The following is a 26115-nucleotide window of genomic DNA, read 5'->3' as shown; positions in this document are numbered from 1 at the left end:
ATAATTGACAGTTCCAGACAAACAAATAAGCATTCATAATTCAAATAGTATTTAACTCCAGAAGCTGACGATGTGTGTCATAACATGACAGTAGGTGTCAGTTACTGGAGGAATACAAATTATATCTGCATTAGATAAAATAATTGATATTAACTCTATTTCTTCTACTCGAAATAGTCTTCAGTCCGTAAATTATTGACGATCCACTTAACCCCCAGTGCCTGACACACGATCAGCTACTAGAAAATTAGTGTAAATCACTACCCAACAGTTGTGTCGCCTTTTCAATCTCAATGCCTTTTATTACAATTGGTAAATTCATTATAAGGCATTATTAAGTATGATTCAATAACTAGAACAATTGTCAGTTCCTGAACTGCAATTTATAAGCTATTACTCTTATAGGTACGAAACAGAGGGTCATTAAGTGCTCCTAACAACCGACTTTCCGCTGCATTTCAAGAATGAGAGTTTCTATGTTATCAGCTACCTAGATTTCGCTATTTTTAACCACCACCAACGCAAGAGATACAATGGACCCTCAATTATTTTCACATCACCGTCTATCTCTCTCTCTCTCTCTCTCTCTCTCTCTCTCTCTCTCTCTCTCTCTCTCTCTCACACACACACACACACACACACACACACTGTCACTCATAATTTCCATGGCTGGAGAAATCTTAGTGTGGTGTATCACTTGAAATACTTGGTTTTGAAATACACAAGAATAACTATGGAAACAGCAGTGGTAAATCTCACCAAGGACCATTTTAGGGGAGAAGAAGATAATATGTTATGTTCTACTAATGTTTGATAGGTGCAGCCTGTGGTTGCCATTCTGAGGAAGGCTGACTCTTTAAAAATGTTATAGACCGTATAGAGCTAACTCCAAGATAAGTTCAATAACATATTTAGCCACATCGGCACATTATTGACAGTTCGGCGCAACGAACTGTACAAAAAGGGTTGCATTTTCGAGAAACTTTCAATGCAATGTATCACTTAAACTGTGGATGACCCTTAAATGCCAGTGTTGAGTTGAGTCAGTAGGTTTATCTCTTAACAAACTCTCTCGACAAACCGCCTGATGGTCACTCAAGGAAATATCACTATTAGTCATATGGGCTATTAGAAAACAAACTGCATCATTCAGAGTGACATTCTGCAGCAGAAAAGCCCTTCTCTTCTCCTCTCTTCCCCCTACAGAATAGTGCTGATGACAGTGAAAATGATGGTGCTGATGCAACTGGCCAGTGGCTGGGCAAAAACGCTGACACATACAGCCAGTGGCAGCACCAGCACGCCTAGCATCTGAGCACAACTCTGCATCTCAGTGTAAAATACACAGTTAGGTGTGGAGTTACGTTGGCAGCCTAAGGACCAGCAGTAGGCTCACTATTTGTAAATACCAAGTCTCATGGTCACTGTTAGCAGAACCATGTCACCATATTGTCAGGTATGGGTCTCACTTCATAGATAGTGGTGCTGGACTGGCATCCCTTTGACTAAAAATGATGGATATTTGTATAGGTTCGGTGTCTACTTGTTTTGCCAAAACATTGCTTCCAAACATGTACACCAAAACAAGAACATAGCATGCAGCTGTAGTAACTGGCGTCCTGATGCTGCAGTGTGGTGGCCCTACCTTTTCACTGTATTGATGTTATTGAGTTGTGGGACTTCGGTTTTGCTTGATATGTGGGCATTGACCAGTGTCTTGCTGCATGCGAGTTAATGGTGGTTTGGTCGGTTCTGCACTTGTCAGCTACCGAGGCCATTTTGCAATACCTGTGGCACTGTCGCTATCTTACTCAGTAGCACCGAAAAATAGTAGCAGTGCTACACAACTACCCTCTCTGGTAGACCTGGCGTCAGGATCTTAGTTCAGGGAAATTCTGCAAAGACATACATTTTCACACTGAAAATTGTTTACAATATATTCTTCTTAAGACTAGTAAATTTAAACCACAAGGTTCATTGACTGTATACTAAACCTACAGTAGTAGCCAACTGGTTCCTCATTTTTACACATGATCAGTAACTTCTTCCATTGACCACCTATAAAACAACAGGGTAAATCATCAAATTCTTCACCCCTATTGTACATCCCTTCGTAAATGCTTAACAATTAATTGACTCAATCAATCCCTCATGAATTATCCAAAATTCGCTTAAGACCACTATGCATTTTATCTCTTTTGTGCATTATAACACATGAAAAGTATCTGCAACATCACTCATTAAACATCTTAATCACTGAGAAACATATTTTTACCATCAGTCACAACAAATGTTCACATGAACTGACGAACCCTTTAATACCACTGCCAACAGGTACAGAACAAACTAAAAAGTAATACTAAAAATGATTTTATCTCTTAACAAACTCTCTCGACAAACCGCCTTTATCAGTAGATGGTTTGGCTCCATTTCCTCTTATGTCCAGCATTTAGGTTCTTGTACCTTATGGTTTCTTAGTCTGCTGTTTTGGCATATCATTCAGAGCTTTTTCTCTGCAACAACAGTTCCATTTGCGTTTTCTTAGGAAACACACCCCTGAGACTATTCTTCCACAAAAGACACATATGGTACTACTACAGACAATATGCTGACAGGTAGTTTCACTTATTTCTCTCACAATAGTGCTAATCACAGACTGAGTTCTTCTTACAGTGCTAGGCTTTCGTGTACCCTTGCTCATCCAAAGCAACTTCCTTGCCTTGTGGCAGTGTATCATGCGAATTAAGCCTTCGTGATCTCGCTCACAGTTTAAGTGGCTTGAACCGTGTGACAATATTTCACTGGTGACAGCTTTCCCCAGCTGTAACAATGTTCCCCTGAGTGCCACCGTACATCGCCAGAACAGAAAGCCTAACCCTAGGGTTTACCAGTACCATTTACCTACACCACACGTGCCATGCACAATGAATCATGGCTATGTTGTACACACTTTGTCATTTGCGTCAGCAGCCTACGCTTTCTACCACTCCACAAGACTGTGACATAGCGCTCACGCTACTGCAAACTTCCGATCCGCATGCACACACTCCTCTAAAGATTCAGCCTTACAAACGAGTTATCTCTTTCTTCTCCCACCCCCTCCCCGCTTCTGTAGAGGTGCCACCCCTTCAGGTGGCAACAAATCTGTGTTCTTTGGTAATAAATGCGTCTGTTCCACTCGACTGCTCACAACATCCACTACACTGTCAACCTTATCGAAAGGTTCTTGTCCATCCTCTGCAGTATCTACAAGGAAATTGCTGGCTGCAGTTCCACTTTTTACGATACAACAATACTTCACTGTATATCTGACCCATGCTCCACACGCTCTAAATAACACCCATTAGCACGCAGTGGAGAAGATAATACTGCACTTAGATTGCCTGTGTTACTATCCACACACTTATTTACTTCAGTAGAACACACTTACCTCATTTGACACTACAAACGATTCAGACTTCGCATTTTCACAAGATCTTGGAGCAGATAATTCTACATTTCTCCCCGAACTCCTACAAATTTAGCACTCTGAGCATCAACTTAACTTGCACTGTTAGCTTCTTTTCCCTTATTTTCTGCCCCCACATAAGTACTACTCTTTTTCCATCTTTCAGTCCTATCCAGAATCCTCAAATCCCTTATCACTGGAGGTTCGTTTTTAACTAACCACATGTCAAATTCTTTCTGACTCTTCTCCATATATTCTGGAGTAATGCTTCTGTGCAAAGCTATGAATCATTCGTCAATATTTATTTCCTTAGATAGAGAGACATTGTCTGCTTGCAACTAAGCTTCTTGAGATGCTACAACTGCAATGTAACACTCTCAGTAGCCCTCCATGGTATGGAAAATGTCATGGTTGACCCTTAATCAGTTACATAAAACCCATCTAGCGACGAGAATGAAACAGAACAGCAACAAAAACACTTCGACCTAATATTATCCTAACACTGTAATTAAACTCCTCTGACAGAGCAACTACACATGAGTACTACTGTATACGCTTAAATGAAATGAGCCATTTGCTTAAAACAAAATACAAGTAAAATGTCCATCCCAAACAGAGGAAACCACCACCCTTTCGTTCAATTCTCAGACTCTGACGTTGTGTGAACTCTACATAGTAAGAACGACAAAACAGCAACGACAGAAAAAAAATCAAATGAAGAGTGAGACAATTAACAGCGCTCGACAAAACTCAACTTCAACTCCTGAATCGCTTCATATGGTTAACACTGTATACACTTCTACACAATGAGGCACATAACATGCTCATAACGACATACTGCCGTATTAAGCCCACAAAATAAACTCATACTTACACACTGAACGAGGTGGCGCAGTGGTTAGCACACTGGACTCGCATTCGGGAGGCCGACGGTTCAATCCCGTCTCTGGCCATCCTGATTTAGGTTTTCCGTGATTTCTCTAAATCGTTTCAGGCAAATGCCGGGATGGTTCCTTTGAAAGGGCACGGCCGATTTCCTTCCCAATCCTTCCCTAACCCGAGCTTGGGCTCTGTCTCTAATGACCTCGTTGTCGACAAGACGTTAAACACTAACCACCACCACCATCATACTTACACATGCACATAACATTGCCTGAATTTACTTGCCCCATACTGAATCTACAAATATGAGGGTCACTCCAAAAGAAGTGCACACTATTTTTTAATCCATCTTTTATTCTACATGTTTGAAAGTTTTACAGTGTGTAGATATGCCCTTTAGGAACAATATTTTCATTTTTCCATATAATTTCCATCCCTCTCAACTGCCTTACGCCATCTTGGAACCAGCGCCTGTGTACCGGCATGGTAAAATTCTGGACCAACCTGTTGGAGCCACTGTTTGGCAGCATGCACAAGGGACTCATCAGCTTCAAACTTTGTTCCACGAAGAGAGTCAGTCTTTCAGTTTCTCAAAGAGATGATAGTCACAAGGAGCCAGGTCAGGACTGTAAGGCGAGTGTTTCAGTGTTGTCCATCCGAGTTTTGTGATCGCTTCCATAGTTTTTTGACTGACATGTGGCCGTGCATTGTTGTGCAACAGCAAAATATCCTGCTTCTTCCGATGTTGTCGAACACGACTCAGTCGAGCTTGAAGTTTCTTCAGTGTCGTCACATATGCATCAGAATTTATAGTGGTTCCACAAGCAAGAGTCCTTCAGAATCGAAAAACACCATAGCTATAACTTTTCCAGCAGAAGGTGTGGCTTTGAATTTTTTTTTTTCTTGGGTGAATTTGCATGATGCCACTCCATTGATTGCCTTTTCGTCTCTGGTGAAAAATGATGGAGCCATGTTTCATCACCTGTCACAATTCTTGCAAGAAATTCATCGCCACCATTCTCATACTGTTCCAAAAGTTCGCTGCATACCGTTTATCGTGTTTCTTTGTGTGCCACTGTCAACATCCTGGGAACCCACCTGGCACAAACCCTTTTTAACGCCAACACTTTCAGTATTCTGCAAACACTTCCTTCCCCTATCCCAACGTAGAGTAACAATTCGTTCACTGTGATGCGTCTGTCAGCAGTCACCAATTCTTTAACTCTCTGCACACTGTCTGGAGTGTGTGCAGTACGAGGCCTGCCACTGCGAGGACAATCCTCAATATTGTCGTGCCCTCTTTCATCACGTAACCTGCTTCCCCACCGACTAACTGTACTGTGATCGACAGCGGCATGTTCATATACCTTTTTCAACCTCTTGTGGATGTTTGCCACTGTCTCGTTTTCACAGCACAGGAATTCTATGACAGCACGTCGCTTCTGACGAACGTTAAGTGTAGCAGCCATCTTGAAGACATGCTGTGATAGCGCCACTCACGGGAACAGGTTGAACTAAGTTTGAAAACAAGTGGAAAGGATGTATCTACACACTGTAAAACTTTCACACATGCAGAATGAAAACTGTATTTTTACAAAAATAGTGTGCATTTCTTTTGGAGTGACCCTTGTACAATTTAACCTCTGGCAAAACATTCATTGACTTGCCATGACAATTACAATTAAAAAGCACACAACAAAAAACACTGGATCCACCCCACTTCATCTTGAAGCTATGAACTGCGGCTAGAGATGAGGTTCCTGGTCCAGTTGCAGACGACATTCCCACTGCTGGCACCAAAATGTAGAACCCCTGCGTGGATCACCTCTGTGGTAGCACTGTTGAGCTGAGGTGGCAGATTGTCATCAGGATGATGACCGATGGTTGCTGAAGCAAATATCATTATTAATCATACATTTTACTAGAAAACAAATGTGCCTGGGCTTCTGTTGTCGAATTAAACCGAAGATAATGGATCAGTGTGACTTGAGCAGACATGCAGGACTCCTTGCAGATGTTCTAGCAAATGGTACCATTGAATTAGGAGCTTGAAAGAGAGTGCATTATTGGCATGAGAGAATGTGCTGCATCCCTCTGAGAAATTGCTGCTTGTGTGGGATAAAGTGTTTCACCAGTGCAATGGATGTCTGCAGAATGGTTCACAGAATGCCATAGAATATGATGAGATAGGTCAGGTCGCACCACCCCAATCACCATCCGAGATGATGGACACTTCATCTGAATGGCATTGCAGGACAGATCTGCGTCCTCCTCGGCTCTGGTGCAAGAGTGGTACAGGGTAACAAATAATACACTATCAGGGGCGACAGCTCTGTCATTGTTTATTATGATATGAGTTATGTGGGCATCATCCACTTCTGCACCTATCTTTAATGAATGTGCAGGGACATACTAGATGGAAATGGCATATGGAACGATGTCAGTGGGGACAGAAATGGCATCAGTTAGTATTTTTTGACGAATACAGGTTCTGTTTGTTTGAAAATGATAGCTGCATTTTTGTTAGCCACAGACTGGGGGTGGGGGTGGGGGTGGGGGGGTGTCATCCCATTAGCACAAGACATACAGTACCAAGCCGAGGCCTTATGGTGTTGGATGCTATTGTGTACAACCACAAACCGCAGTTCATGATTGTCCGGGACACTGTGACCAGTGGGACCTATATCAATGAGAAATTACAGCACTCAGAGAGATGCTCTGCATGATCATCGCCCCCATGGGAGTGTCCTGACGACAGAGAGTATGACAGCACTGATGCAACAAGCAGCTAGTGACATGCCTCACATAAGTGGTTGGATAGAAATGGTGACATGCTGTGTCCACAGCAGCATGCATATTGTCTGATATGGCTCTTTAGCTCAGGCAGAATGCACCAGTATGTGCAGACTCCCACCATGATTCCTGTAGTGACAGCAGCCATCAGCAATGATGGCATAGGTGGTTACGTGGCTGCAGCAACCTGGGCATAGTTGGGTGACATCCAGGGCTGAAGGCTACCGCAGCTTGAGTGAGCCCAGAGGTGCCCCCAAGCTAGAATGCGCAAGTCCATGGTGATGGAATAAGAAGTAGCAGTAGGCTCATCGATGGAAGAAATAAGTTTTGTGGTAGCTGCTCGCAGAACAATGACACCCTGTTGGCTGTTGTAGATCTCCCCATTTAGATGGCGCTGCCAGACTGGCATTCATTTGGCTAAAAATGATGGTTATTTATAAAGATTTTATGTCTATTTGGTATGCTAAAGCACCATTTCCAATCGCATATACCAAAGCAGGCCAGTAGTTTGGAGGTGTAGCAACCAGCTGGCCGATGCCTCAACGGTCTTGTCTTCCTTCTGTATCAATGCAACTGAGCTGATGTTCCCTCACTTGGCCTGCTATGTGAACATCGACCAGTGCATTGCTGCATGTGATGCAGTGGTATTTTGGTCGCCTCTGCGCTTGCTGGCTTCTGTGGCCCTTTTCAACAGCAGTGGCAGTGCCACTATTTTACTCAGCAGCTCCAAAAAATAGGGTGGTACTTCAGTATTGCCAGCCAGTGTGGCCGAGCAGTTCTAGGCGCTTCAGTCTGGAATCACACAACTGCTACAGTCGAAGGTTCGAATCCTGCCTTGCACATGGATGTGTGTGCTATCCTTAGGTTAGTTAGGTTTAAGTAGTTCTAAGTTCTAGGGGACTGATGACCTCAGATGTTAAGTCCCATAGTGCGCAGAGCCATTTGAACCATTTGAACTTCAGTATTTTCGTAACACGCCGGTATCACTATGAAAAGCACCAAATAAGACATGTTAGCTTCATAAAGACATAGATCAACAAGGCGATTGCTGGGTTTAATTCCACATCCTCTTAAGTGTATGTTGCTAACTCTGCTCCATATTCCAGCGAAATTACAGAACTAAGTTCAGTACCTTAGTAAACAAATAACGTTAAATGTAGTTATTCAATCAGTTTTGAACTCAGCAAATGACCTTACTGTTGCTAGATACACAATGTTGAAACCATCACATTTAGATACAACATTACCATCCTTTTTAAGCAAATCAAAATGTGAGTGGAGATTCATAAACAGATTTTTCATATACTCTGCACTGCAGTAAACCTTCTTGGATCCACAGTTTTTGGTGAGTACTATAACATGCTTCCACTTTCTGTTAGTATTAAAAGGAAATGCTGATATCTTGTATTCCTCAAGTATATCCAGATTTTTTTTGCTATACTGTGTTTGAAGAAATCTGTATGTCTTGTTTGGACATCTGTAATGGCTTGCTCTTTTTCGAATAGCAAAATTATATTCTTCCTTCATGGCAATTGTTTTTCCCAAATTCTCCAGATTATGCTTTCTTTCTTTTTTCCTTTGTACTCTTCCATTTCTAGTTTTATTTTGTTTGCACATAACAACACATTAACAGCACTTAAATCAGTAATTTTTGTGACAGGGATGCTTTGAGTCAATTAGATACATTTCTTCTTTTTCCTTAACACCTACAGGGTAGCATTATTTGTTGGAGCGAATCATAATTCGGCAGTATCCGAATTTGACGATATTGTGGAGAACAATATCCTGGATTGAAAAAGGTATTTTTCTCTAGCTTTAATATAACAATTTTATATAATAAATCACAGGAAAGTCCAGGATAGAATAATTATAACACACTCATGTTCAGAAAAAAAACAGAACATCTTGAATGAATAGAGATAGGAGTTCAATATTTACAGGACATTTGGATTAGGATGTTCTGCAGAAATTAGCAGAATTAGCATTTAGTCATCTCGGTACAGCATGTGTCCTGTTGCCTACTAGGCACGGGGTCCACCATGGGTCTTGATAACTTGTTCTGTACATGATGGCTTCGACATGTATAAGTTATGAATGGCCTCTTGTGGTATAGCTACCCATGCTGCATTTATTTGGTCCCAAAGTTCATCTGTAGTAGTTGCCATTGGGTCACAGCACTGCACCCATCGTTTCACCATATCCTATTGCAAGTCTGGCAATCTGGTGAGCCAGGGCAAAACGCTGACACCCTGTGTCACCAAGAAGGTACGTGTTCATGCAGCAATATGTGGTCGTGCACTGTCTCTCTGAAAAATGCCGTGTGGGGTGTTGTGCAAAAAGGGTATGGCTATAGGGTCACAGGTTGTCATTGATATAGGTCCCAGTGTCCTGGACAAGCATGAACTGTGGTTTGTGGTTGTACACAATAGCATCCAACACCATAAGGCCTCGGCTTGGTGCTGTATGTCTTGTGCTAACAGGATGCCACCCCCCCCCCCCCTCAGTCTGTGGCGAACAAAAATGCAGCTATCACTTTCAAACAAACAGAACCTGTATTCGTCAAAAAATACTAACTGATGCCATTTCTGTCCCCACTGACATCGTTCCATATGCCATTTCCATCTAGGATGTCCCTACACATTCATTAAAGATAGGTGCAGAAGTGGATGATGCCCACATAACTCATATCATAATAAACAATGACAGAGCTGTCGCCCCTGATAGTGTATTATTTGTTACACTGTACCACTCTTGCACCAGAGCCGAGGAGAACACAGATCTGTCCTCTGTCCTGCAATGCCATTCAGATGAAGTGTCCATCATCTCAGAGGGTGATTGGGGTGGTGCGACCTGACCTATCTCATCATATTCTATGGCATTCTGTGAACCATTCTGCAGACATCCATTGCACTGGTGAAACACTTTATCTCACACAAGCAGCAATTTCCCAGATGGATGCAGCACATTCTCTCATGCCAATAATGCACTCTCTTTCAAGCTCCTAATTCAATGGTGCCATTTGCTAGAACATCTGCAAGGTGTCCTGCATGTCTGCTCAAGTCACAATGATCCATTATCTTCGGTTTAATTCGACAACAGAAGCCCAGGCACATTTTACCAGTGGGTGGTGTGGTGCCATGATATCTATGTTGAGCCCACAGGCTGACATGCCTCAAATGCTAATCATTTCTGTAGAACACACTAAAGTACATGTCCTGTGAATATGGACATCCTGACTCTAGTCGTTCAAGGTGTTCTGTTTATTTCTGAACATAAGTGTATTTTCAAAATTATAGACTGCTACTCACCACATAGAGAAGATGTTGAGTCACAGACAGGCACAATGAAAAGACTACTCTGCACACACATGACTAATGTTGTGAATGCTGTCGTGAGACTGAGTTGTAACTACACCTCAGGAGAGGCGTAGTAAGGTGTTGTGGCTATGGGGGTGGCGTCAGGCAGGGAGGGAATAGCAGGGTGGGGTAGGGGAAGGTGTAGTACTGCTTGTGAGAGCATGCAGCGGTATGGTGGTTACAGGGTAGGGCTGCTAGGTGTAGTTGCAAGGTTTGGGGGAGGGGGGGGGGGGCAGGGAGGGGACTGGAAAAGGAGAGGACTAGATGCAGGGGAAGGGACAGAGGCTAACAAAGGTTGAGGACAGAGGGGTTATGGGAGTGTTGAATATATCGCAGGGAGACTTCTCACCTGCACAATTCAGAAAAGCTGGTGTTGGTATGGAGGATCCAGATTGTGCAGGCTGTGAAGCAATCATTAAACACATTGTCTTGGCCAGCATGTTCTGGGACTGGGTAGTCCACCTGCCTCTTGACCACGCTTTATTGGCGGTAATTCACCAGGCAGCTTGTTAGTTGTCATGATCACATAAAAAGGACCACAGTGGTTGCAGTTTAGTTTGTAGATCTCATGACTTATTTCACAGGCAGCCCTGACTTTGATAGGATAGGAGATGCCTGTGACCAGACTGGAGTAGATGGCGGTGGGAGAATTATGGTAAGCCATGAGGCAAGGGGTTGGGGGTTGGGATAGTGTCGGTATGGATAAGAATATTGAGTAGGTTTGTTGTGTGACACAATACCATTTTTGGAGGAGTGAAAGACTAGTTGGTATGATATTCCTCATTTTATGGCATGACAAGAGGTAGTCGAAATGCTGGTGGAGCAAAAGATTCAGTTGCTCCAGTACTGGGTGGTACTGAGTCATGAGGGAAGTGCACCTTTTTTGTCAGACTGTGTGTGTGAGACAGAGTTGGTCCATGACTGAAGAGACTAGGCATAGGAGATCTGCTTCTGTACAAGGCTGCGTAGGTAATTTTGTTCTCTGAAGGATAAAATTCTCCTACTTTGGAATAAAAAATTCCTGCATCCCACATCTCACACTGAAACTCTTGCGCACCACAAACTAGAGCAACATGAACAGCACCACCTCAAACTTTGCTGCCTCCTACTCTCCCCTTGGACTACCACTATCCGCTACCTCTACAAGACCCTCCAAACACCTCCCCCCCCCCCCCCCCCCACACACACACACACAAACGTTTTCTCGTAGCCAGCAAACCCTACGTCACAGACTCTCTGCATTTACCACGCCCTTAGAGACTTCCTGGCTCTGCTATCCAGAAACCAGAATCTAAACAGACCTGAAACACAGTTGTGAACCTCACTTCCAAAAGCCTTGGTCCCACAGAAGTATCAGTCCTTCCCAAAGGCCTTAACTTTTGTGACACTCCCAAATTCAATCATGCTGGACTTGTTAACGACCTTCTCTCCTTCTTCCAGTCCCTACAGTGGAAACACTTTTTCGACACCAACCCCAACAAACAGACTCAAATGAAAATTAATATTGGATGCTGCCCGACTCAGATCACTCGTCTGTCCAACCGTGATCCATTCCCACTGCTCTCTCATTGCCCCCCATTCACATTCCAGAATTTTCTGACCTCAAATCTTGCCTCACCATCATTCCCTAAATCCCTCAATATGGAAACCAACCTTACATCCACAGAAACAACCGCAATCCACTACCTAAAAACTGATCATGACATTATAATCCTGCCTGCTGACAAAGCATCCACCAATGTGGTTCTAAATTGCACAGATTACCTGGCAGTGGTTCTCTGCCGACTGTCAGATTCATCCAGAAATCCAATAGGTTCTCCAGTCTCTTTACATATTCTTAGACCCATGCTATAACTTGTTCTCTGGGTCTATCTCCCTCCTCATTCCTAACACTGTCTGCATTCCTACCTTCTACATGCTTCCTAAAAGCAATTAAACTGACCACCCATGGCGCTCCTTAGTGGCTAATTCCTGTGACCCCACTGAGAGAATCTCTATTCTCGTGGATCAACACCTTCAGGCTATTACTCATAAACTACACTCCTACATGAAAGATACCAAACCATTTCCTCCACCATCTCTCCATCGTTCCTGTTCCTTTAGCACATGGTGCCCTGCTTGTCACTGTTGATGCCACCTCCCTCTACACTAACATCCCCAGTGCCCATGGCCTTGCTGCTATTGAACACTTCTATCATTCCCAAAACCTGACTGACTCCAAATGTAAAACCTTTTTCCTGGTCATCGTGACCAACTATATCCACACCTACATTTGAAGGCTTCACCTACAAACAGATCTGTGGTACAGCAGTGGTCACCTGCATGGCACCTGTCTATAATCATGGACCATCTAGGGGAATCCTTCCTAACTACCCAGAATCCAAAATCCTTCACCTGGTTTAGATTCATTATGACACCTTCGAGATCTGAATGCCAGGTGAAGACACCCTATCCATATTTCTCTATACTTGAAGACTTCTCTCCCATTCACTTCATCTGGTCCTCCTAAACCCATCAAGCCACCTTCCTCAATCTTGACCTCCACCTCAAAGATGGCTGCATCAGTACCTATGTTCATATCAAACCTGTCAACCACCAGCTGTACCTCCATTTTAACAGCTGCCACCCATTCCATAGCAAAAAGCCCTTTCCATACAGCTTAGTCACACATGGTCATCACATCTGTAGTGATAAGCAGAGCCTCTCCTCATAGACCTGGAGTCTCACTGAGGCTTTCCTAGTCTGAAATAACCCTTCCAATATTGTCCACTAACATATCCCTGGCTCCTTGTGTCTCCAGTGCTTGCTATCTCCCACATGTTCATTCCATGGCTACCACGGAGCACTCCTCTCGTGACTCACTACCGCCCAGGACTGTAGCAACTGAATCACATTATCCATCAGGTTTGGACCACCCCTGCCTCTGTCTCTTTGAGGCTTGAATCCCCTCCAGTCAAAATATTACAAGCCACTTAATGGAATAATGTATGAAGACAAATGTATTACATCTTGCATGCCTTATCATAACAAATTTTTATATCTATAAACTATGTTGCAATTATATTTATAAAATAATGTAAAATTTTCATTGCTTTTCTATTTTGTGAATATTTTTTATTTTAAACTTGACTTGTGTCTTATAATAAGAATTAAATGATTTGAAAGTTCTAAATAGAAATACTCACTTTAACAATAGTGATGAGTGTCTCAACTGCCAGACAGTTAAAAAAACCAAGCAAAAACTCACATAGAAAACTGTAAGAACCTGTACCTAGATATAATGTATTCTTCAGCTCCTTCGATCCTACTGCCATATAGATGGTAAAAATTTAATTTTTCAACATGAGTTAAATGGAAAGAAATATAAGACTTGGAACAATAGTGCTTTATAGAACACAGTTCAATTTTTTAGAATGTACAATACAGAATTTATTGTATTTATGTTTGATGAGACAAAGAAGTGTAAGTTTATTTAACTGACTTCAGACAACATATTCTCACTTTCCAACACAGTATTAACTTGATAGCCTGTCTGAGATGATGTACTTTTCTTATTATCGTTAAGGGCATGTAAGAAGTTGGGAGGTGGTGCAGTGTGCAGTGACAAGAGCGAATGTAAAGTCCATGCGGAATACCATGGCCAGTAGAACTGCAGTTGGCTGGGCACACATGGGGAGCACAGTAGTGGCGGAAGTTACAGGCAGGCATTGTAGGGGAAATGCGGAGTATTTTTTTGCGCATATTAAGTGAGGCCCTCCAAGCCTACACTTTCATGTTGACCATTCACCTCTGCTATGGTTAGTATCTAAAAAGAATTCCACCAAAAATGCATAAGTTTACTTTCGCCTGGCTTTTTAACCATTTGTAACTTTGAAAGATGCATCCTGAGTGGAGAATTTTGAGTAAAACCTGCACATTTCTCTGGCTGTCACGTTAAAATTTGCTTCTTTTGCCAAAACGCTGCGAAGTTTATACAGTTTACCTCACTAATATGTTGTGCAAACACAACTGCGAGAGAATTCTGAAACAGTGGCCTGTTCAGTTTATTAAACGAGGAACTGAGGAAACATAAGCTCAGTAGCTTATGGAAAAGCACATCCTCGGTACAAAAAAAAAGTCTAATGTCTTTACTTACGTTTTTCCAAAACCCATAGCATTTCTCATTTCACCAGCTATTAATGGACCTTAAAAATTACATTCCTTCGTCCAAAAAGTCTATAGTTAGTGGAATAACATGACAGAGAATGGAGTTTTGCATATTAACGATATGACAAAATACTCTCCTCTTTGTGTACTATCATTTGCCAAAATCTCATTTCGAAATCTGAAATCGTTTCTGAAACATAACGAATGAACCTGGGCTGAAAAACCTGTCTGTAAATTTTTTTAGAAAGACTGCAGGGTGTGTGCCTCTATTCTGACATCTCCAACTGGCCGAAGGGTGACAAATACTTGTCGGCTTCCCTTTCCAAACAAACGAGTGAACTCACCCAGCGCTTTGGACGAAAATTGGTCACTGCCCATCAGTCACTGTATTCTGCATGGACTCTACCACGTGATGCTCCAGCCACATCGGAAATCGACGGATCTCAGTTTCTTCAGCAATGAAACAAACGAGTGAACTCACCCAGCGCTTTGGACGAAAATTGGTCACTGCCCATCAGTCACTGTATTCTGCATGGACTCTACCACGTGATGCTCCAGCCACATCGGAAATCGACGGATCTCAGTTTCTTCAGCAATGAAACTTGGGTTAATTCTCCTGTTGAGGAAGACTTTTTGCCACAGCTTTCTCTCGCCTTTTCCAGCACTGCTTCCAGAACGAGGAGGTGCGTCAGTCCCAGATTTAATCCACCTTGCGGATTGTTTGAAGACCATTCGGGTAAATTCGAGCGAATGATTTGGCAACCCAGATCGTCCGAAATGAATCCCATGTCCACAAAATCGTTCACCGGCAACGCTTTATCAATTATGGAGGGCGTTAGAGGCAGCATGGCTCAGTATTTCTGCAATGACCTCCAATGACTAGTTGAGTCCATGCCACGTCGAGTTGCTGAACTACGCCGAGCAAAAGGGGGGTCCGGCACGATATTAGGAGGATATATGTGCTGGCCAGCCTGGATGTAGTTTTTATGCGATTTCTGACATCCCACTAGGTGAATACCAGGCTGGTATCCACGTTTCGCAAAAGCTACACGATTCACAAGCCTTTATAAACATGTCGCTCACTTTCACATGAATAATACTACATGCAGACTGTTGTGCTACACGCATTCGTGTCCGTGTGAGGAGGTAACCGGATGACGACACGATGGGGCTATGGTTACCCCTTAGGCTAACCATTGCAAATACGTTGATAACTCAGCCGACCCTGCGGGACAAAGTCACAAAAAGAATATTTTTCTCACAGTGCATTCATTACTTCCTTTGACATCGTATAATAATCATCGCACGATTATTTTTACTGTACGCTTGTGATTTTAACAGTTTATGATATCGTATTTTCTGAATTTCCTTTCACATTATAAGAGTCTTAGTGAAATCTTTGTTTAATTTTTTAACAACCTTAATGAATTTTTTTCTTACTCCTCCTGTAACCAAGTGAATTGGGTAGCATGCTGGAATAAATAAAATAGAAATTCTCGATTTTTGCAGATCAATCTTTAGAAGGCGCCGCATGTTCGATAGTTTGTCATTTCAGTTCAGGCCAAGATAATAGGCAACCATCAGCTGCACAGCAGCAGAAGAAGCACTGTGAAAGTGTGAAGTTTTTAAACATGGAAGCTAATAAAAGGAATTTTTGTGTAGTGTCTTGTCTATGTAGTGAGTTTGCAGATTGCGAAGCAGCTGGTAACGAGACCAGACTAATGCTGAAATTGTTGAAATTTGGTAGCATTCATAACAAAAAGTGAATGCGCAGAGATTTGGCCAAAATGAAAAATATGATAAATTTCTTAGTGTAAAAAAGAATAATAGTACGTCGCAATGCTTGCCAATCTAGCAGAATGTACACCGTAGATTTCAGGACGCTATGTCATTCATATCTGCAAGGTGCTAAAAAACAAAAGATAGCATATTTATTCTGTGTTTCCAGGTGTTGGTGCCAAAAACAATGTGTGTGTTAATAGGCTGCGTAGGAAAGCGCTATTACGCAATTTCGTGTCCTATATTTGTTCGCGGTCAGTTATGTGTGTCAGTGCCCTTGCCTTGTACCTACTTTCCGGACAAAGCTAAAATATTAAATAGGACGTGTGTAAACACTGGCTCAGCGGAGTTTTGTTGGTTAATGCTAATGAATGACGTGCTACAGTGATCTCAAAAACTGGTAGTTTACATAAAATTTATAAATGTGAGTTACTTGCAGTTCAAACACTCCTTACATTTTCTTACAATAATAAGCCTGTTCAGTAGTGTCAAATTTGATAAACAATTTTTCATGGCATTTTCGTTTAAGGTCAAGTAATTTCTAATTTGTTGTTCTTAGATACAACGCATAACTCTCCACTACCGTTTAAGTTTGTCTGCACCTCTGCATGGAAACATGGGTGTTTGATTTTGAGTGAAAATAACATATCTATTAATCATTCTCGTTAGTTGCCACAATAAACGCCGCACCAACTGCTACTGTTTGACACTGCATGAGAAATGTCTCCAGAAATTCTGCTTAAGGGGATTCACGTTATAAGTATACGAGGTGTTTCGTTCCAGTCTCAAGCAAAAGGCTGTTTTGTGAATGAATATATTAATAACACGACAATCAACGAGATAAAGTAAAATAGCATCTCGGTGTATCATGACCGGGAATACTTTGGGCCAGCTTTTGATGTTTTCACTTCCACATTAATTAATAAAAAAATATAATAAATTAATTTTCAACGCCAAAATTAACAAAGTATAAAGAAGTAAACTGTATCAACTTTTTTAAAGATATATTTTTTTTAAATTTTCACTATTTGTTAAATGTTGAAACAAAGTAACCCCAGAACTTCCTGGCAGATTAAAACTATATGCTGGACCGAGACTTGAACTCAGGACGTTTACCTTTTGTAAGCACTCCGCTGCAGATTGAAAATCTCATTCTGGAAAGTAATCCCTGCCCAGGCCTAATTTGGACCACTCGCTCATTTCAATACAAATTGAATAAAAATCACTCGTTAGGAGTACTGTAACCCCTTTACACAACAATCGGGTAATGAAATGGCAATACAAAGTAGCAAAAACAATTGTTTACTTATTTAAATACTTACAAAGAAAACAAAATTTTAGATTTGATTTGAAAAACATGAAAACCATTTATTTTTATTCTACAGAATTTTTTGATGCTAATTTCTAATACCAACTCAAAATCAGCCATCTCAGGAACATTAAAGTACCATTGGGAGGGTTGACTTTTTTTTTTTTTTTCGTGTCATTCCGCTCATAAAGATGAATATCCCTTTTGTCAAGCCACTTCTCGGACTTTTTGGTCTTCCTCTTATCATCTACTGCAGAGCATAACTCTCCCACATTAGGTAGAAGTCGCCTTCTTTCAGGTTATGTTTTAATGATTCTAGGTCCGGTGCCAGTGGTGTTTCCTTGATGGGCTCGATGTTGCCAACTACTTCATTGAAATCTTAAGATTTACTTTCAGTTAAAGAGAGGTATGAGCCATCATCAGAAGCATTGTCATCAATTTCAGTTAAAGATGTGAGCCATCGTCATAAGCACTGTCTTCAAGAAGACCGTAAGAACCAGAGTTATCTCATTCGTTTGCTAGTTCTTGCTTTCTATGCTGGGCCCCTTTTTTCAGCTTAGGCGTAGAAGTAAATGTGCCTTCAAAGATCATTTAATTTTCGCTCAATTCGTCAAACTTTGAACGAAAACTTTTTCCAGCTGGAACATCCAACTTCTTACACTTCTGAGATTGCCTAGTACTTTTTGTCACATCCTTCCTTTTTTCCGCAAAGTGTTGCATGAAACTTTCTCCAATTAGATTGAGGCAAGCACTCCAGTACTTTGGTTCTATCTTTCTTCTCTACATACAAACAATAGACCAGCTGTTTTAACGGTGTAGGAAATTGATTCTTGGGCAAGTCTGCCATTGACTTTTTTTTTCCCCCTTCGTCCATGAAGTCAATTTCTTACGCCACTCCCTTTTCATAGGGCCATAGTAGGTGACATCCAATGGTTGATCGATACGTGTCGAGTTTGGTGGCAGACACACATACTTTACATTGTTATCTTCCCAAGCTTTTACAATTTCTAAGTTGATATGAGACCTTAAGTTGTCCCCAATCACAACCTTGACACCAGGCAGCTTTTTCGACCGAGGAAGTAAAGTGGTCATAAACCAATCTTCAAATGTTCCTGAACTGGGAACAGTTTGTATATGTTGTCAGTTATTTTGCTCTGAAAGTTATTAATATCTTACATATATGTCGAATACCTACTTTTATGCTGCCTGAATGATATAACCAGTACAGTAACAACACATTCCATACTGGCAAATTTTTTACCTGTTGGAAAATGTGTACTTTCTAGGTTCCTGGTGGCTGGCTGCTTATCTCTACTACTTTACACCTTGACATGTTTCACTTTCCTTCAAAGTTTACTTTCCTGTTGACACCTCTGGAATATGACGTGCAAGTGAATGAATCATAAGCTGCTTTTTCAAAGACCTATCTTTTTCAAACGTATGTTAGGTTTAACCTAGATTTCAAATATTCCCCTGCTTCTACATATGCAATGAGAACAATGGAGTTAAAATTATTTACAAATATGTCTTGAAAGGTGCAAATATTATGTTACATTGACTGATTACCAAACATCTTTCTTTTTCCATCATTTTTACTTCACAAATACAAACCATTTACTTTTGTACATTTTGTGCAGATGTAGTGCACAGTTAATAAGTGTTTTCAAAAGGCATGTTTATGTAGCACCAAAAGCTGCTGATGAAACAAACTTTATTTGCTACTAGTTTTGAATTGCTATAGCAATCTATATGGACACACTTCCAAACTACTTTTTAGTACAACATAAACAAAAATCAACTAGCCAGTTCTACAGTACACGAAGTGCACTCCATGTAGCAACAGTTAACATAACAATGGACAGTCTACAAATGTTAGCAAAATGTATAAGTGCACATTTGTCTACCGTCTTGTCTTCATTACAGGTGGGTCTCTCTCACCCTGGGATCTGAGTGACCTGTTCTGCCTTTTTAACCTTACCCATCTCTCTCTCTCTCTCTCTCTCTCTCTCTCTCTCTATCTCTCTCTCTCTCTCTCTCCCCCCCCCCCCCCCCCCGTCCCCCCTCTCCCTCCCCCTGCCCCCTCTCTCCTCTCCTGACTAAGGTAGAAACTCTCTCTTTTACGTCTATTCTATATGTGTTTAATGGCAGAACAACATATTTTGGCACTTGAGAGCAAATACTGTCCAGCAGTTCCATTTTGTAATTTACTAGTGTTTTTGATAAGTGATGTGACTAACAATTTATAATTATTAATGCTGCAGCAGTACTGATGCCATTGCTGTTGCTGTGGTGTTCAGTCTGAAGACAGGTTTGATGCAGCTCTCCACTGCAGTCTTACCATGAACAAGCCTCTTAATCTCTCCATAACTATGGAAACCTATATCCATTTGGACCTTCTTGCTATAGTCATACCTGGGTCTCTATTCTCTCCCCGCCCCCATTACACCAGTACACACTAACACTCTTCCATCCATTACAAAACTGATTCAGTACCTATTTACTCGTCGACATTCTTGTGTAGCATCACATTTCAAAAGCTTCTTTTCTTGTTTGAACTGCTTATCGTCAATTCTGTAGAACACCCCCACACATAACTTCAGAAAAGACTTCCTAACACTTAAAATTATATTCATTGGTAGCGAATTTCTCTTTTTCAGAAACAATTTTCTTGCTACTGCCAGTCTAAATTTTATAACCTCTCCACATCTGCCATAGTCACTTATTTTGCTGCCCAAATAGCAAAAATCATGTACTACTTTTAGGGCGCCACTTCTGCATTTCATTTCCTCAGTTTCACCTTATATAATTTGACTCCATTCAATTACCCATGCTTTACTTTTGTTGTTCTTCTTATAATCCCTTCCCAAGACAGTACTCATTCCATTCAACTGCTCTTCCAAATCATTTGCCATCTCTGTCAGAATTACAATGTTGTTCTCAGACTGTAAAGTGTTTATGTCTTCTCCATTAACTCTAATTCCCTCTCAGTTTCCTCCTTGGTTTCCTGGTGTGTCCAGTTTATTGATTGAATACCCCTGGGGAGAGGCTACAATATCCTTCTCACTGCCTTCTCAACCAGCACTTCCCTTTCTTGTTCTTCGACTCTTACAAATGCAGTCTGGTTTCTATACAAGTTGTAAATAGCCTTTTGCTCCCTGTATTTTACCCTTGCTGCCTTCAGAATTTCAAAGAGTTGTTGCAAACAACATTGTCAAAATCTTTCTCTAACTCTACAAATGCTGTAAATGTAGGTTTGCCATTCTTGACTCTATCTTCCAAGGTAAGTTACAGAGTCAGTATTACCTCATATGTTCCTACATTTCTCATGAACTCAAAATGATCTTCTGTGAGGTCGGCTTAACCAGTTTTTCCATTTGTTTGTGTAAATAATTCTTGCAAATATTTTGCAACAATGACTTATTGAACTGTTAGTTTGGTTATATTTACAACTGTCAGCATCTGCCTGCTTTGTAAATTTAAGAGTTCTCTGTCTCATACATCTTGCACACCAAGTGGAATAGTTTTGGCCCAAGGATCTCAAGAATTATGAGGGCTGTCATCTACTTCAGACACATTATTTCCACTTATTAGGACGTACAGTGGTATTTCAGTTTCTTCTTACAGTATCATATCGCTCCTCGCATCTTCATCTAGTACTTCTTGTCTTTCTGTGATATTGTTTTCCAGTTTGTTTCCTTTATACAGGCCCTCTATGTTATGTTGTTCCAACACTGCCACATGGGGCAAGGGTGCACATGCACCCATGCCCCATATACATGAATACCTCTCATAACACCCACGAGCAGGTGCAGGTAGTGTATGCTACATGCCAGATGGCCATATTGCACGCAATCTACATGCGCACAGGCTGCGTGGCCACCCCAGCCAATCACCCAGTGGAGCAAGTTCATGTACAGCGTGGCCTGGCTGCAAGACTGCCCACATGTCAACCATTTGTCCACTGATGTCCAGCTGTGCCTCTGATTTGGCACAACCTATGCCATATATTTATTCCAACTTTCAGCCTTTCCTCCTTTGCTTTGTTCTGGCTTGCCATTTGTTCAGCCTTTGCATCTTAATATTCATACAGGTTCTTCTCCAAGTGTTTCTTTAACAGCTATCTTTCCATTAGTTATGCATACTTTGCATTTCTTGCCCAACTTCTTTTTTCGTATGGGCTGCTATAACAATTTTATGCTGTCTAACGATGATCATTTTGAACAAAATAGGTAGCAAATAAAGTTTGTTTTATCAGTCTTGTTGGTGTTTAAAATAACTTTCTTTACCTACATATTATATTCTCTCTGTGTTATCTCAGTTGGAAATTTAATATTTTCCTACGTTGCTTTCTCACAGTGGATGAGAGTGCAGGTTTTTCTTAATGATACTTTTACTACTCAGTTTGTCAGATTAAGTAAAGCTATCATTAACCGCCTATCAAAACTGGCAGCATAAACAAGACTAAGAAAGTTTTTAAGTTTTTTTTTTTTTTTTATTTCTACTTATTTCGCACTGATTATTTTTTTACAGACCATAAACTCATCAGGTAAAACAACAATCCGACATTCCCTAGAATTAAGTTGATGAACACACATTATTGCTTTAGTGAATCTTCCTTACTTGTAACTTTTTACTAAAATAGTAGACAATATCGTTAATGAAATTATAGGCTAAAGTGCACATAAGGTGTCCACAACTCTTATGTTGCATTCTGCTCTTGGCAATGTAACTGTCATTAGGTATAGTTCTGAAAATGTCATTTGAACAACTTGATGTGGTTGTAATCCCAAGAATATTTCATTGTATTTTATCATCGTGAAGCTGCATTCATATTTACAACTGTTGCTTCTTGTAATGAAATTTCAGGTGGTTACAATGTGACATTGTGCTCACATTGCAGAACAAAGATGTAGTATTTTCTTGGTGTATGTGATAATAAAGTCTTTATGCCTCCAAAATTGTTCTTTTCTTTGTATGTTCCATACCAGCCTAAATTTATAATTTCTATTGAAAGGTCTAAATTGGCAGAAATCTGTCTCTGGAAAAACAAACTAAAGCTGAATGCAGAAATCTAGTAACTTTAGGAGTATGTATAAAGGCAATCGATTTCATACATTAAACGTAGAAGGGAAAATGTAACGCAGCATAAATATTGATAAGTTATACATGGAAACGGTTACTGTATTATAGATCACTTTCTGGACTGGTAGAATTTTCCTTTTGATGCATTTCTTTATAGTCATGAAACAATAATGATAATCTGAAACTGCTCTAAAAACAACTTAACTTAATCAGAACAAGAATGGTAAAGAACGTTTCTTTTAAGAAAGGATGCAGAAGAACTAACCAGATTAAGAATCTTAAACCAATTTTCCTTATCAACAGTGGATAGGCCTTGAAAAAACTGAACACAGATCAATTGAGAAAACAGGAAGAAGTTGTGTGGAACTATGAAAAAAAAATATATAAACTGAGTAGTCCATGTGCAAGATAGGCAACATCAAGGATAGTGTGAGCTCAGGAGTGCCATGGTTAGCGTGAGCAGCTGCAGAATGAGAGGTCCTTGGTTCAAGTCTTTCCTTGAGTAATTTCTTTATTTTCGCAAAGTTATGATCTGTCCGTTCGTTCATTGACGTCTCTGTTCTCTGTAATAAGTTTAGTCTCTGTGTTTTGCGACCACACCGCAAAACCGTGCGATTAGTAGGCGAAAGGACGTGCCTCTCCAATGGGAACTGAAAACGTTTGATCATAGGTCAACCAATTCCTCCACAGGAAAACACATCTGATATATTCTATACGACACTGGTGACGCCATGTGCGTCACATTACAGGAATATGTTGTCGCCCACCTAACTTGTACACTTGGCGAATGGGTAAAAAGATTCTTCTACCTTTCTATGTTTGTTTAGGTATAGCGTCCCCATACTACGGCGCAGTTACCTCGCATCGGACAGACAGATAATAATTGTCTGAAAATAAAAAATTAAACTTTTCACTCGACAAAAGACTTGAACCAAGGACCTCTCGTTCCGCAGCTGCTCACGCTAACCACAGGACCACAGCACTCCTGAGCTCACAGTCTCCTTGATGTTGACTATCTTGCGCATGGACTACTCAGTTTGTATATTTTGCTTATTTTTTTCATAGTTCCACACAACTTCTGTTTTCTTGATTGATCTGTGATCAGTTTTTCAAGGCCTATTTACTGTGCCAACTTATAACTAAATCTGAGGAGGGTGCGATGGCGAGGCTCCATTATGAGTGACATAATGGAACAGTTGTTAGATGTGGATAACAATAAATGCTGTATAGTATCATTTAAGCATTGTAGCAGTTTACAGTATTTAAAAAATGATTACTGATCTAGAAATGTTTGTAATTCAAAAATTTCATTATTAGTATCATTGAAAAAAGGAATCCCCACATTTACAAGTATTGAGTGTTTGAATTGTCTGCAAAAGTTTATTCCATCTGCCAAATTGTCTTTTCTTTATTGCTCATACTGTTCTTAATGTTGAGAATAGATTAGATTTATTTTCTGTTCCAGAGAACTATAATGAGGAGATCCTTAAGGATTCAAATTGGGTAGTAATATAAATTTCCACCCTATATTTTCCAAGAATACATAATAAATATTTAAAAAATGAGAGAGAGTGGTGTAAGCTAACCCTCTTGCAGAGATACTAAGCAGAATGTTCCTCATATATGTGTAATAAATCAAGAAAAAATTAACCATTTTTTATGCAAAAGATAATAACAAACATACCACAAAGCATGTAAATGTACATTACACCGAGGTGTACGTGATAATTCTTAAGTTGCTGTAGCCAAGCACCATCAATGAGAAAGTCAGAGTACAGGAAAGAGGATCTTGCTAATCACAGGAGTACTTCAACATTATGCAGACAGTTCATAGAGACATATGTCATGCATGAATGAGGTAACACTCGAGGACACAGGATGTTCTTGTCATATCATTGTCCTTTCAGAATTTCATCAATTGGTACCAGCTGTCACCTGATGCCTCCCAACACCATGATAGGAGTAAGACAACAGCCTACACATTGGATGGTAAATTTCTTAGTCTGGTTGCTACTAGTCTCCAGCGAAACAAGCAAGAGACACAAAGTGTTACAAGGAGACCATTACTCATTGTCAGATGCCTGATGGAGATGTAAAGGGGCTACAATATCCTTGGTGCACAATACGGAGATCCTCTCTTGTAGTGGTTTGGTATGGTTGACCAGAACCTTGATTATGAGTATGCCTACCCTCATGTTCCCATGGCTGTCACAACCAAATGTGCCACAAATCTGGATATTGCACAATTCAACCAGCCAGCCACATGTAGACTTGCAATGAGGCCCTTTTCAAACTCTGTCAGGTGCTGCTAACACTGCCTCAAATGAGTACACAGCATCTCTGTGTCCATAGTGATCACTCAACAGTGACGCTGTTCACTCTTCTTATATTCCCTCTCAGGCATTGTAACAGTGCTAAACACAAAAAACACTAATGTGGCGGACATTGTATTTGTCCCACAAAATTGCAACTCTAAATCATTTACATACCCACTGATGGTGAATACATGACAATGCTGTATGGCATCTGACTATGTCTTGTGGTTACTTTACTATTTTCTCAGGCTGTGTGTATACACATCAATGAGTTCTACTGAGAAATTCATCAGTGATGTAGAAGTAGTTAGCCACTAGGAAGCCCGTTTGGCTCCTCTTAAACAGAATTGTATTAGTAGTTAAACTTTTATGGCAGTTGGCAAATTATTAAAAACCTGTTTCCTAAATAATGGACACCTTTCTGGATCAAAGTAAGTGACTTTAAATCTTTGTGAAGACTATTCTTATTACTAGTATTGATTCCACAAACTATGCTGGAGTATGACAATTTTCATTAAGGAGTAAACATATTGAGAAACTCTAGTTAGAATTCTTGTTTCCCCAGTTCCTTGAACATTACTGAGTTCACAAATAAATTGTATTTTACACTTGTGGGCTCAGAAAACCTGAGATTGGACTGATGAATCCCCCCCCCCCCCCCCAAAAAAAAAAAAAAAAAAAATGTGTGGCGTTATGGAACAAATGTTAGCAATGCACACTAGCTTTTTTTGATTTAATAAAAAATTTATTTATAAAAATATAATTGGATAGGCAAATATTTGATTCACTGAGTGGTGGTAGAAGAAAACGCACACAAAAGTTAGGTAAATTTGCAAGCCTTTGGAACCAGTGCTACTTCTTTTGGCACAAGGGCTGAAGGGGAAGGAAGACAGATGAAGAAAAAAGAATTGCCGAGGATCTACATCTACATGACTACTCTGCAATTCACATTTAAGTGCTTGGCAGAGGGTGCATCGAACCACAATCATACTATCTGTCTACTAC

At 40.6% G+C, this 26115-nt stretch overlaps 1 protein-coding gene across 1 annotated transcript in view; it reads left to right on the top strand.

The window, feature by feature from the left end:
* Window positions 1-16173: 16173 nt before the first annotated feature.
* LOC126337082 (RING finger protein 145-like) overlaps window positions 16174-26115 on the top strand; it is a 66688-nt gene continuing 56746 nt past the window's right edge. Inside the window, exon 1 of the mRNA XM_050001436.1 lies at window positions 16174-16828. The gene's annotated coding sequence lies outside the window, so the exon portion shown is untranslated. The remainder of the gene's footprint in view (window positions 16829-26115) is intronic.

The sequence above is a fragment of the Schistocerca gregaria genome, chromosome 1 (assembly GCF_023897955.1).
Source record: "Schistocerca gregaria isolate iqSchGreg1 chromosome 1, iqSchGreg1.2, whole genome shotgun sequence".
In the NCBI taxonomy this organism is placed as follows: Eukaryota; Metazoa; Arthropoda; class Insecta; order Orthoptera; family Acrididae; genus Schistocerca; species Schistocerca gregaria.
Note: the sequence above shows the minus strand (reverse complement) of the source record. Positions and strands in the feature narration are given on the sequence as shown.